Source organism: Phragmites australis, chromosome 1 (assembly GCF_958298935.1).
Source record: "Phragmites australis chromosome 1, lpPhrAust1.1, whole genome shotgun sequence".
Taxonomy (NCBI): domain Eukaryota; kingdom Viridiplantae; phylum Streptophyta; class Magnoliopsida; order Poales; family Poaceae; genus Phragmites; species Phragmites australis.
The window spans coordinates 51,055,793-51,066,832 of record NC_084921.1 but is presented as its reverse complement, the minus strand read 5'-3'; positions in this window follow the sequence as shown (position 1 = coordinate 51,066,832).

Here is an 11,040-nt window from a genome sequence, read left to right as displayed (position 1 = left end):
GTAACACGATGGACAGCTTCGCGCATACTGTATCTTGGTCCCTGAACTCAACAGGTTTCCCATGCGGTTTCAGGCGGTTGCTTGCCCATGGCAAACGCGTCGCCACGTACACGAAAGCAGAACAGTACAAGATCACAAGAGCGCCGAACAAGATTGAAAAACCAAGTGAATATATGATTTGTTTGTTTGCGACGAGTTATTGATAACTGTTGATTTGAGTTGATCTTAGTTGAAATGAGTGTGTTTATGTATGATTTTACTTATGGCTAACCACTATTGGAGAGTACAATAGAGTTAGTGTGAGTCCAGTGATCACTAGATAATCCGGTGTGAGAAAATTTATCTTCACTGGATAATTTGATGCTCTGAAGGAGCAGATGCCGGAGCATTTTTGTGAAGAAGCCAAAGTGGACTTAAAGCATTGGATGGTCTGGCATTGTGCTGAAGCTAACGTTGGAGCATTTTGTCTCTGAGGAGAAATCCGATCAATACACCAGATAGTCCGGTGTATGGGCACTATGTTCACCGGAGCATTTCCTGTGGAGGAGGAATTTTGACGTCAAAGTTGAAGAGATCACTGGATGATCCGACGATGGGTTCAGAAGACTATCGGACTAACTTTTGCAGAGAGGTTACCAGTCGCTGATCAGATGGAGTTGAACTCATTGGACTGACTGAAGGGTTAACACCAGAAGCTTATGTCGGACCTTTTCTTGGATCTGAGCTCACCGGACGATCCGATGTTCAGGAATAGAACACACCGTAACATCCGATGCTCATGTTTTCTGCGGAATGAGTTCTGAATTGTGGATTTTTGGTTTGTGCTAACCTGGAGGTCAAGCAAAGCATGGATGAAGAAGTATGAAGACGGCGTATTGACAAAGTCAAGCAAAGGGGATACCGATGCAAGTGACGAGGTGGTCCGAGGAATCATGAGCAAGAGAGACTAGCCAGCGGTCAATATTGCAAGATGGAGTACACACGTCAACATCAGAGCACTTGCTTGAGGCTAAGCAACTGACGGCTAGTCACGCTTTGAGAAGTGTGCTAGGGTTTCGTGGTATGTCCACAAAACCGTAGGAGGACTAGAGGATTGCGTTGTATCATCATGAAGCTTGCGTCGATGCGAAGCTAAGTTGTGAAGAAGGCATATCCGTTCGATAGACGGAGCAAAAAATTGGACCAAAATGGTTCGGTGGTAGGTAGGAGTGCATTACCAGTGAGGGGTATTTTGGGAACATGAAAACTTAAGGGCCACGGCACCTCTCTAGGCCTATAAATAGAGGGGTAGAGTTGTGAGAGAGTCTTGATAGGCTAGTGATAGATTTTAGAGGAAAGAAGAAGATAGGCTTAGTCTTTATAATAGGTTAGAGCTTTTGTGAGAGAAATAACTTTGTAATTTGCCAAAAATAGGGCTGACATATATGCTTAATAAAGATTATTTTCTTGCATATGCTTGTGCTCATCTCTTACTAGTCTCCTTCTTTTGGTTCTCTTTTCTTTCTTGTAAGTTTTTCTATTTTCGTGTTAATTTCGTTTTTGCTTTTGAGCTGCAATCTTTTCACCTTAGAAAGTTGTTCTTCCTGTTGCTAGAGGAATAAAATTCACATACTCATGTATATGAAAGGGCCTTGAACTTCCTTGCCTCTAGATCATCAACCTGAAGAGTTTTTTGCCTGGTGATCATCTTCTTTAGTTTCTTTGCAAGTTGAGAGCTTTCGAGTGCTAAGACACATATAATGGTCTTGAATGGAACCTAGGGTTTATATTCCTTCTATGGAGTCATGTTGTCTCGAAACCTTCGTTTTGAACTTTCTCTTTGTTTGGCTTCCACTTGTGCATTTTTTTAGGAGCATTAGGTTAACACGGAATATGCCATCTATTTCACAAGAAATTTATAAAGCGCCTATTCACCCTTCATCTAGTCACCTAGCTCGGTCCTACAATTGATATCAGAGCCGGTTTGATCATTTGTTGACCTTAACCGGCTTTGTGATCCGTAGGTGACATGAAGAGAAGTGAGAAGATTTCACCGTTTAATGACCGTGATTTTTCGTTCTGGAATGTGCGCATGGAGGCTTATCTTCTAAACCAAGGAAGTGCAATATGAGAAGTTGTTGATTCCTATTATAAGATCTTTGCTGCTCGCACAACTCAAGTTTAAATCGAACAATATGATGTCACACCAAGGCTAGAAATATTTTGTTTACTAGCCTGAGTCGGAATGAGTTTGATAGGGTTCAGCACTTCCGTACTGTCTGGAAGATCTGGACTACTCTGAGTATCTTTCATGAAGGCACTAATCAGATTAAGGCCAGACGCCAGAGCACTTACAACCAATAATACCAAATATTTGTGCAAGAGTCCAGTGAATCTTTGAATGTTATGTTTGCTCATTTTGATGGAATTGTGAGTAACCTTATATCCACTGGTATTATGCCATACTCTGACCACAAGAGAGTGATCAAGCTTCTCTATATTTTTTACCATAGTATTTGGGAAGTTAAGATCTTGAGTATTGAAGAGTCACCAAGTTACGACACGTTAACTTCTGATGAACTCTTCAGCAAGCTCAAGTCTACCGAGATAGCTAAGGCGGCTTGGATAGACCTCAGAAACCTCCTGTCTCAGAACATGTTGTTGGTTCCCGGACCTAATTGTGCCGATCAGGTTGGAGCTAGCTATTCTTATGCTAACTCTTTACCAAGTGGTTTTGCTTTGTCTTCCTTGGTTTCTATTATAGAGGAGCAAGTAGATGCACTGGATGATGAGGACCTTGCTCTCATTGTGAAGAAGTTCACCCACTTCTACAATAACAAAAGAGATCGGAGGAGAGGGGGCTCACGTGCTTGTTTTGAGTGTGGTGTTACCACTCACTTTAAGGCGAATTGCCTCAAGCTCAAGAAGAGAGATGACTACGACTCTGACTTCAACAAGCACAAGAAGAAAATCAAGAAGCCCTTCTTCAAGAAGAATTGCAACAAGATGGCCAAGAAGGTGGCTAAGACGGGTGTTCGTGGTGGCTCTTAGCAACATCGACACCTCTTCAAGTGAGGAGGAGAGCTCGGAGGAGGAGGAACCGCAAGTGAAGAACAAGAAAAAGGCCAATGACTTCACCAGCCTTGGCTTCATGGCGGACGATAACAACGGCAGCGATCTCGAGCTTGGTCCCTCCGAGGTGGTAGGTAAAGACTTGAAGAACAAGTGGCTCATCGACTCTGGTTGTTCACGTCACATTACTAGAGATTCATCATGGTTCTCCAGCCTCACCCTAATAAAACATCATGAGTACATCACATTTTGGGATGATCGAGAATGTAGAGTGAAGACCAAAGGGACTGTGAAGGTAAATGAGAGTTTCACTCTTGAAGATGTAGTTTTGATTGAGAATCTAGGATACAACTTGCTTTCTATATCGCAGTTGCTTGATGAGGACTTAGAAGTGCGCTTCAAGCATGATACTTCTCAAGTTCTTGATTCTTCTTTCGCTTTGATTTACAAGATTTCTCAAGTTAGGAGAGTTTTTGCATCCAATTTTTCTGAGCCTTCTAGGTCTTCTCAATGTTTAATCGCCTAACCTTCTTCTGAGCTTTGAATGTGGTATGAGAGTAGGGCACTCGAGCTTTGATTTTCTTACTTGTTTGAGTGTCCTAGGCTTGATCCGATGATTGTCTAAGTTCAAGTTTGAAAAGAACCTTGTTTGTATTTCTTGTCGGTATGGCAAGATGGTCGCCGCTCTTCACCCACCAGTTAATCTGGTGATGACTGAATGACCAGGAGAATTTCTTCATATGGACACTATTGGTCATTACCAGGTTCGTTCGATAGGGGGGAAGTGGTATGTACTTGTTATGTTGACGATTACTCTCGTTGCTCTTGGGTCTTTTTCTTGTAAGTAAGGATGAAGTGTTCTCACACTTTTGAAGCTTAGCTTTGAGATTGTTCAAAGAACTTTCAGATGCATTGAAAGCAATTCGCAGTAATAATGGTAGCGAGTTCAAGAACTATATCTTTGATGTTTTTTTTACCTAAAATATGGTATTGAGTATCAATTTTCTGCCCCACAAGTTCCTCAGTAGAATGGTGTGGTTGAAAGAAAGAACATGACTTTGATGGAGATGGCTAGGACGATGCTCTATAAGCATATGACTCCTAAAAAGTTTTAGGCTGAGGTCATTAGCACAACATGCTACATCTCAAATCAGATTTTCTTACGCTCAATCTTGAATTTGACTTCTTATGAGTTGCGCTTTGGAAGGAAGCCAAAAGTTTCACATTTGAGAGTTTTCGGTTGTCGGTGCTCCATCCTAAAGTGTGGTAATCTTGACAAGTTTGAGTCGCGTTCTTCTGATGGTATTTTCTTAGGGTATTCTCTTCATAGTCATGCTTACAGGGTTTATAATCTTGACACTAATACCATCATTGAATCATGTGATGTGACTTTTTATGAAACAACCCCATGTGCTAGTTCTGCATTTGAGTATGCAGGAGATCAGGAGATGAGCGAGAGCATCTTTGTAGATGGTGACCTTTCAGCTCTCGGTGATGACGAGGATGATCCACTACTTTTCTCAACCACACTTGCTCCAGAGCTAGCTCTTGTTTCTTCTACTCTAGCAGACGGTTATGTAGCCTCTACTTCCACTTCAGCTACTCTCGAGCTTGCACCGGTTGTGTTTGGGGGGAAGATTCTCTCAGGCGTGAGGCTCCTCAACACATTCAACAGCGATATCTCCCACACATGATGATCAGAGATCTCGATGAGTAACTAGGTCCCAGTCCGCTTAGCATGCTCATTTTATTGATTTTGCATTCATTGCTTCTTTTGAGCCATATGATGTTGGACATGCTTTATATGATTCAAATTGGGTCAATGCCATACACGAAGAGTTAGAAAATTTTGAGATAAACCAAGTTTGGATCCTTGTAGAGCCACTTCTCAATATTCATACCATAGGTACAAAATGAGTTTTCAAAAATAAACAGGGGGAGGATGGGTCTATAGTGAGAAATAAGGCTAGACTAGTAGCTCAGAGTTTCACTTAAATAGAGGGGATAGACTTTGGAGAGACTTTTACATCAGTAGTTAGTCTAGAAACTATTAGAATCCTTCTTGCTTTTGCGGCATCCCAGAGTTTCAAGCTGTATCAAATGGATATCAAGAGTGTGTTCATAAATGGTTTCATACAGGAAGAGGTCTATGTCAAGCAATTGTCAGACTTTGAATATACTAAATACCCATATAGAGTATGCAAGTTTCAGAAAGCTTTGTAAGGGTTTAAGCAAGCACCTGTGACTTTGTATGATAGGTTTATGTCTTTCTTGTTAAAACATGGGTATATCACGAGGACGGTTAATAAAAAATTATTCACTCTCAGGTATGACAAAGATCTCCTACTTGTTCAGATTTACGTGGATAATATCATTTTTTATGGATTTTCTAATGCACTTGTGGCCAAGTTTGCAGAAACTGTGAGTAGAGAGTTTGAGATGTCGATGATGAGCAAGCTAAACTTCTTCCTTAGACTTCAAATCAACAATGCGAACAGGGTGCATTCGTCCACCAGATGAATTACATCAAGGAGCTACTAAAGAAGTTCGACATGAGCGACATGAAGCCCTTGGCGACACCGATGGCTACCTCAACCGTGCTTGATCCAGATGAAGATAACGAAACGATAGACTAGTAAGAGTTCAGGAGCATGATTGACTCCCTCCTATACCTAACGACGACAAGACCAGACATCCACTTCGCTGTCTGCCTCTGCGTGTGCTTCCAAGCTTCACTGAGGACGTCTCACCACCAAGCGATGAAACACATTATGAGGTACCTCAAGCACATTCTCGAGTATGGACTCTAGTTTTCTGCTTCCTCTTCGCTTTCTCTTCGAGGTTTTTCCGATACGGATTTTGTTGGGTGTAAAATTGACAGGAAGAATACTTTTGGTACATGTTATTTCTTGGATACTTCTCTTGCATGTTAGCCTTCTAGGAAGGTATCTAACGTTGCGCAGTCTACTTCTGAAGCTGAATAAGTAGCTACAGCTAATTTTTACTCACATATTTTGTGAATGATTGTTATATTGAGAGATTTTGGGTTAGATTTCAAGAGTGTGTCATATTTGTATGGCAACACCAGTGTCATCAGCTTAGCCAATAACCCAATTTTGTATTCCAGAAACAAACACATATATGTGATATTCCACTTTCTGAGAGACCACCATGAGAAAGAGGATATAGATTTGAAATACATTGATATCCAACACCAGCTAGCCACATCTTTACTAAGCCTCTAGATGCTACTAGATTTGTCTATTTGAAGGGAGAGCTTGGTGTGTGCTATCCCTATGGTATTGTGTAATGGGAATCTTTTATGTACACACTTTATCTTATTTTTGTTGTATTTATATTTTCATCGTATTTTGTAAGATATTCATATTATTTAAGCTTCACTTATATGTTCATTACACTTTCTTGTACTATGTGTGAATTTTTGCTAAGTGTAGTGAATGTATAATAATTTGTGCAAGCTTAGGCTCTTATTGAGACATGTCAGAAAATTTATTGAGCAAGCTTGTATTTTCTAAGGATGAACTTGAAATATGAATGATAAACTTAATTACTTGTCACCTTTGAGTGTTTGCTTTAGTTTGATCAGTGTTTATATTAGGACTGGTTATATGAAAAGCTTGTACTAGGCCGCTTTGTTCAACTCAATGGATTGGAGTATTTTATTTTTGTATATGTAAATATTTAGCTCATGATTAACCCTTGGGAGGGCATGTGCTCTTTTGTGTCGTAAAGTTACAACTTGATTTGACTTTGTAAAAATTGCATATCTCGAATCCTTGTTAAGTTAATCAAATGAATAATTAAGTATTGAGCTAAAATTGAATCCAATACGGTGGCTTAATGTTTCATGTGTTTTGCCAAAGAAGTGAACACATGGTTGCTAAAGTTCACTTGAGGATAAGAAAATGATCAAATGATAAATTTAACTTGTGCTCTTGTAATGTGCTAAGAATGTTCTTTTTCATCTTATCAAACTAAGGCTTGGATTGATATGTGGGTGTTTGTATAGCCCGTCGAGTTGAACTTGGTTGCTTAGTTTAAACTTGACATAGCACTAGTTTCCTTAATCTTTGCACTGATCATGAAACTGTTAATGCTTTTGTGGTGACATCTTTTTTATAATTGAACAATATAATCAAAACTTGCTATACTCCTGGTACTTGTGATATGGAATCACTTTGAGATTTTGTGCGTCTTTGAGTTATATTGTTCACTTCTTATAGTGCTTTGACATCTTTAGTCCTTGCAAGTGTTTTGTGATCTATATGAGAAACTTTGTAGATTTGCATCATATCCGCACATCTTTTGTATTGCTAAAGGGGAGTAAAATGGGCGAAATTACATTAGAAAGGAGGAGTTTTTGCATTCATTTATACCATTGTGCATTTATGATGAATCCATTGTCAATAAGGGGAGAGAAAAATGATAAAGGGTGGGGGGGCTTTGATTGCTTGTTTTTTATTTCCAGCTTTTTCAATTCCATTTTAAGCTAAATGATCTTGCTCTTGCTTCTCTTTGCTTTTTGGATCACTTAGATGTGCTCTTGGCTTTGTGTTTCAACTCTTTCTCCTCATGTATGTTGTCAATGGACTCATCAAGGGAAGATTGAGAAACCAAGTGGATATGTGTCTTGTTTTGCTTTTGATAAGTCATTGGCAACAATTGATTTGAGTTGATCTTGGTTGGCCTGAGTGTGTTTATGCAAATTTTTGCTTATGACTAACCAGTGTGAGGAAAATTGTCTTCACCAGATAGTCCGATGTTCTGAAGGAGCAAACACCAGAGCATTTTTCCGAAGAAGCCAAAGTGGATTTAAAGCACCAGATGGTCCAATGTTGTGCTGAAGAGCATTTTATCTTTGAGGACAAATCTGGTCAATACACTGGATAGTTTAGTGTAGTGGCACTATGCTTACCGGAACATTTCCTGCAGAGAAGGAAGCGCCAAATTTGAAGAGATCACTGGATGATCCGGCGATGGGTTCAGAAGAGCACTAGACTAATTCTTGCACAGAGGTTGTCAGTCGTTGATCAGGTGGAGTTGAACTTACTGGACGTTTCGGTGACTAAAGGGTTAACATCATAAGCTTGCGCCAGACCTTTTTTTGCAGAGAGCATTTTTTATGGGTACAAAATGGATTTGAGCTTACCAAATGATCCGATGTTTAGGAACAGAACACACCATAACATCTGATGCTCATGTTTTCTGCAGAATGAGTTCTGAACTATGGATTTTTGGTTTGTGCTAACCTGGATATACTTTGGAGTATGGAGAAACATATTTGCTTGTCTCATGATGTGCAGGTTATGGATATGACTTGGCGATCGATGGCGAGATGATCGGGACCAAGCGGGAGGCTTGGTGCTGGACAATCAAAGAGGCCAGACGGAGTCAAGGGTTATCCTAGCGTTACACGTAGAGGTCAAGCGAAGCATTGATGGAGAAGGATGAAGATGGCGTGTTAATAAAGTCAAGCGAAGGGGATGCTGGTGCAAGTGACGATGCGGCTCGAGGGATCAGGAGCGTGAGAGACTTGCCGATGATCAAGATTGCAAGACGGAGTACACGCGTCAACATCAAAGCGCTTGCTTGAGGCCAAGCAATTGGTAGCTAGTCACGCTTTGAGGAGCGTGCTAGGGTTTCGTGGTATGATCACAAAACCGCTAGAGAACTGGAGGGTTACGTGGTATCATCGCGAAGCTTGTGTTGAGGCGAAACTAAGTCGTGAAGAAGCCATGGTAGTTTGATGGACGGAGCAAAAAATAGACTAAAATGGCTCGGTGGTAGGTATGAGTGTATTACCAGTGAGAGGTATTTTAGGAATAAGAAAACTTAAGAGCCAAAGCACCTCTCTAGATCTATAAATAGATGGGTAAAATTGTGAGACGGTCTTGAGCCAGCCATTTGAGAGTTTAGTAATATGTTTTAGAGGAAATGAGATGATAGACTTAGTCTTTGTAATAAGTTAGAGCTTTTGTGAGAGAAACAACTTTGTAATATGTTAAAAATGTGGCTGAAATCTGTGCTTAATGAAGATTATTTTCTTGCATATGCTCACGCTCATCTTCTTCTAGTCTCCTTCATCGGTTCCCTCGCATTCCTTGCAAGTTTTTCTATTTTTGTGTTGATTTTCGTTTTTGTTTTTGAGATGCAATTTTTTCTATGAAGTTGTTCTTCCTATTGCTAGAGGCATAAAATTTACATACTAGATCATCAAACTGGAGAGTTTCTTTGCCTGGTGATAATTTTCTTTAGTTTCTTTGTAAGTTGAGAGCTTTCGAGTGCTAAGACAAATGAAATGATTTTGAATGGAACCTAGAGATTATATTTCTTCTGTAGAATCATGTTGCCTCGAAAACTTCCTTTTGAACTTTCACTTTGTTTGGTTTCCACTTGTGTATTTTTAGGAGCGTTAGGTAAACACGGAGTAAACTATCTATTTCGTAAAAAATTAATAAGACGTCTATTCACTCCTCGCTAGTCAGTAATCTGGAAACAGATTAAGTGTCCTAGTCAGGAAAAAACATGTTAGTCTATGTTATCAACGTTACCACTTCATGGTAAAGGTTTCAAGACCAGATCTTTAATTGGCCATCAAGCCTCTCTGCTTTTCTCTCCTTCATACCACTAGTGGAGACTGGCGCGCCATCGTGCGCCACGAGCAAATAACGGTGCCAGTAGAAAGGAGGGGTTGAGTGTGATAATAATCAGTATGGTAACGTAGATATTGATTATTGGAGTAATGTTGTATGATATCTAGTTGTAAAAGCATGGTATTGCGAATCATGAATTCTGTAGGGTGGACTAAGATATATTATAGAGGGAGGATGATGTGTTCAAAAAATACAACAAAGTGTTTATTTACAGTACGGTGGGATTATAAAGTTTGGGATGCAGATTAGGGAATTAAACACGCATAGAATAATACATAGATTTTACATTTATTCAGTAGTAATTGGATTCGGCGGTGATATGATGAAGTTATCATCCTTGGCTTGCTGAACCAAATGGGTAAACACCATGGTCATGGAAGATTGCTGCTGCTGTTTGAAGGCATTTGTCAACTTCTTTCATGGCTGACTCCATATGTTTGATAAGAAATAATACATATGCCTGTGAAGTTACTTGAGAATTGCAGAATCTGTTGCAAAATACATTAGTCTTGAATAGATCAGAAGTTATTGTAAGCTTGTTTATAGGTAACGCAAAAAGATTTCAATGAGCGGTCATCTCGGTAGTTTTGTATGTTGGTGTCTTCAAGATAAGATGCTGATTGAGTATTGCACGCCTGTTAACACGTGAGGTTCGAGTCTATGTGACAGTGGGTGTATAGTAAATCAGAGGATCCGTGTTTTTCAAGATATAGATATACCGTGAGATAGATGATCGCTCACCGCGAAGTTCAAGATATACATATACTTTTGTTGTTGCAGGAAGCACATGGAGGAGGATTGATGGGACATTTTGGTGCTAAGAAGACGGAGGATATGTTGGCCACACATTTCTTTTAGCCAAAGATGAGGAGAGATGTTGAGCGGTTCGTGGCACGCTGTACCACATGTCAAAAGGCTAAGTCTCGCTTGAATCCACATGGTTTGTATATGCCTCTTCCTGTTCCTTCTATTCCTTGGGCAGATATTTCGATGGACTTTGTTTTGGGATTGCCTAGGACTAAGAGGGGGAGGGATAGCATTTTTGTTGTTGTGGATCGTTTTTCTAAGATGGCACATTTTATACCTTGTCATAAAAGTGATGATGCCGTTTATATTGCTGACCTCTTTTTCAAAGAGATTGTTCGCTTGCATGGTATGCCTTCTACTATTGTTTCAGATCGCGACGCTAAATTTTTGAGTCACTTTTGGCGCACTCTACGGAATAAGTTGGGTACAAAACTATTGTTTTCTACTACTTGCCACCCACAAACTGATGGCCAAACGGAGGTAGTGAACCGCACTTTGGGTACCATGT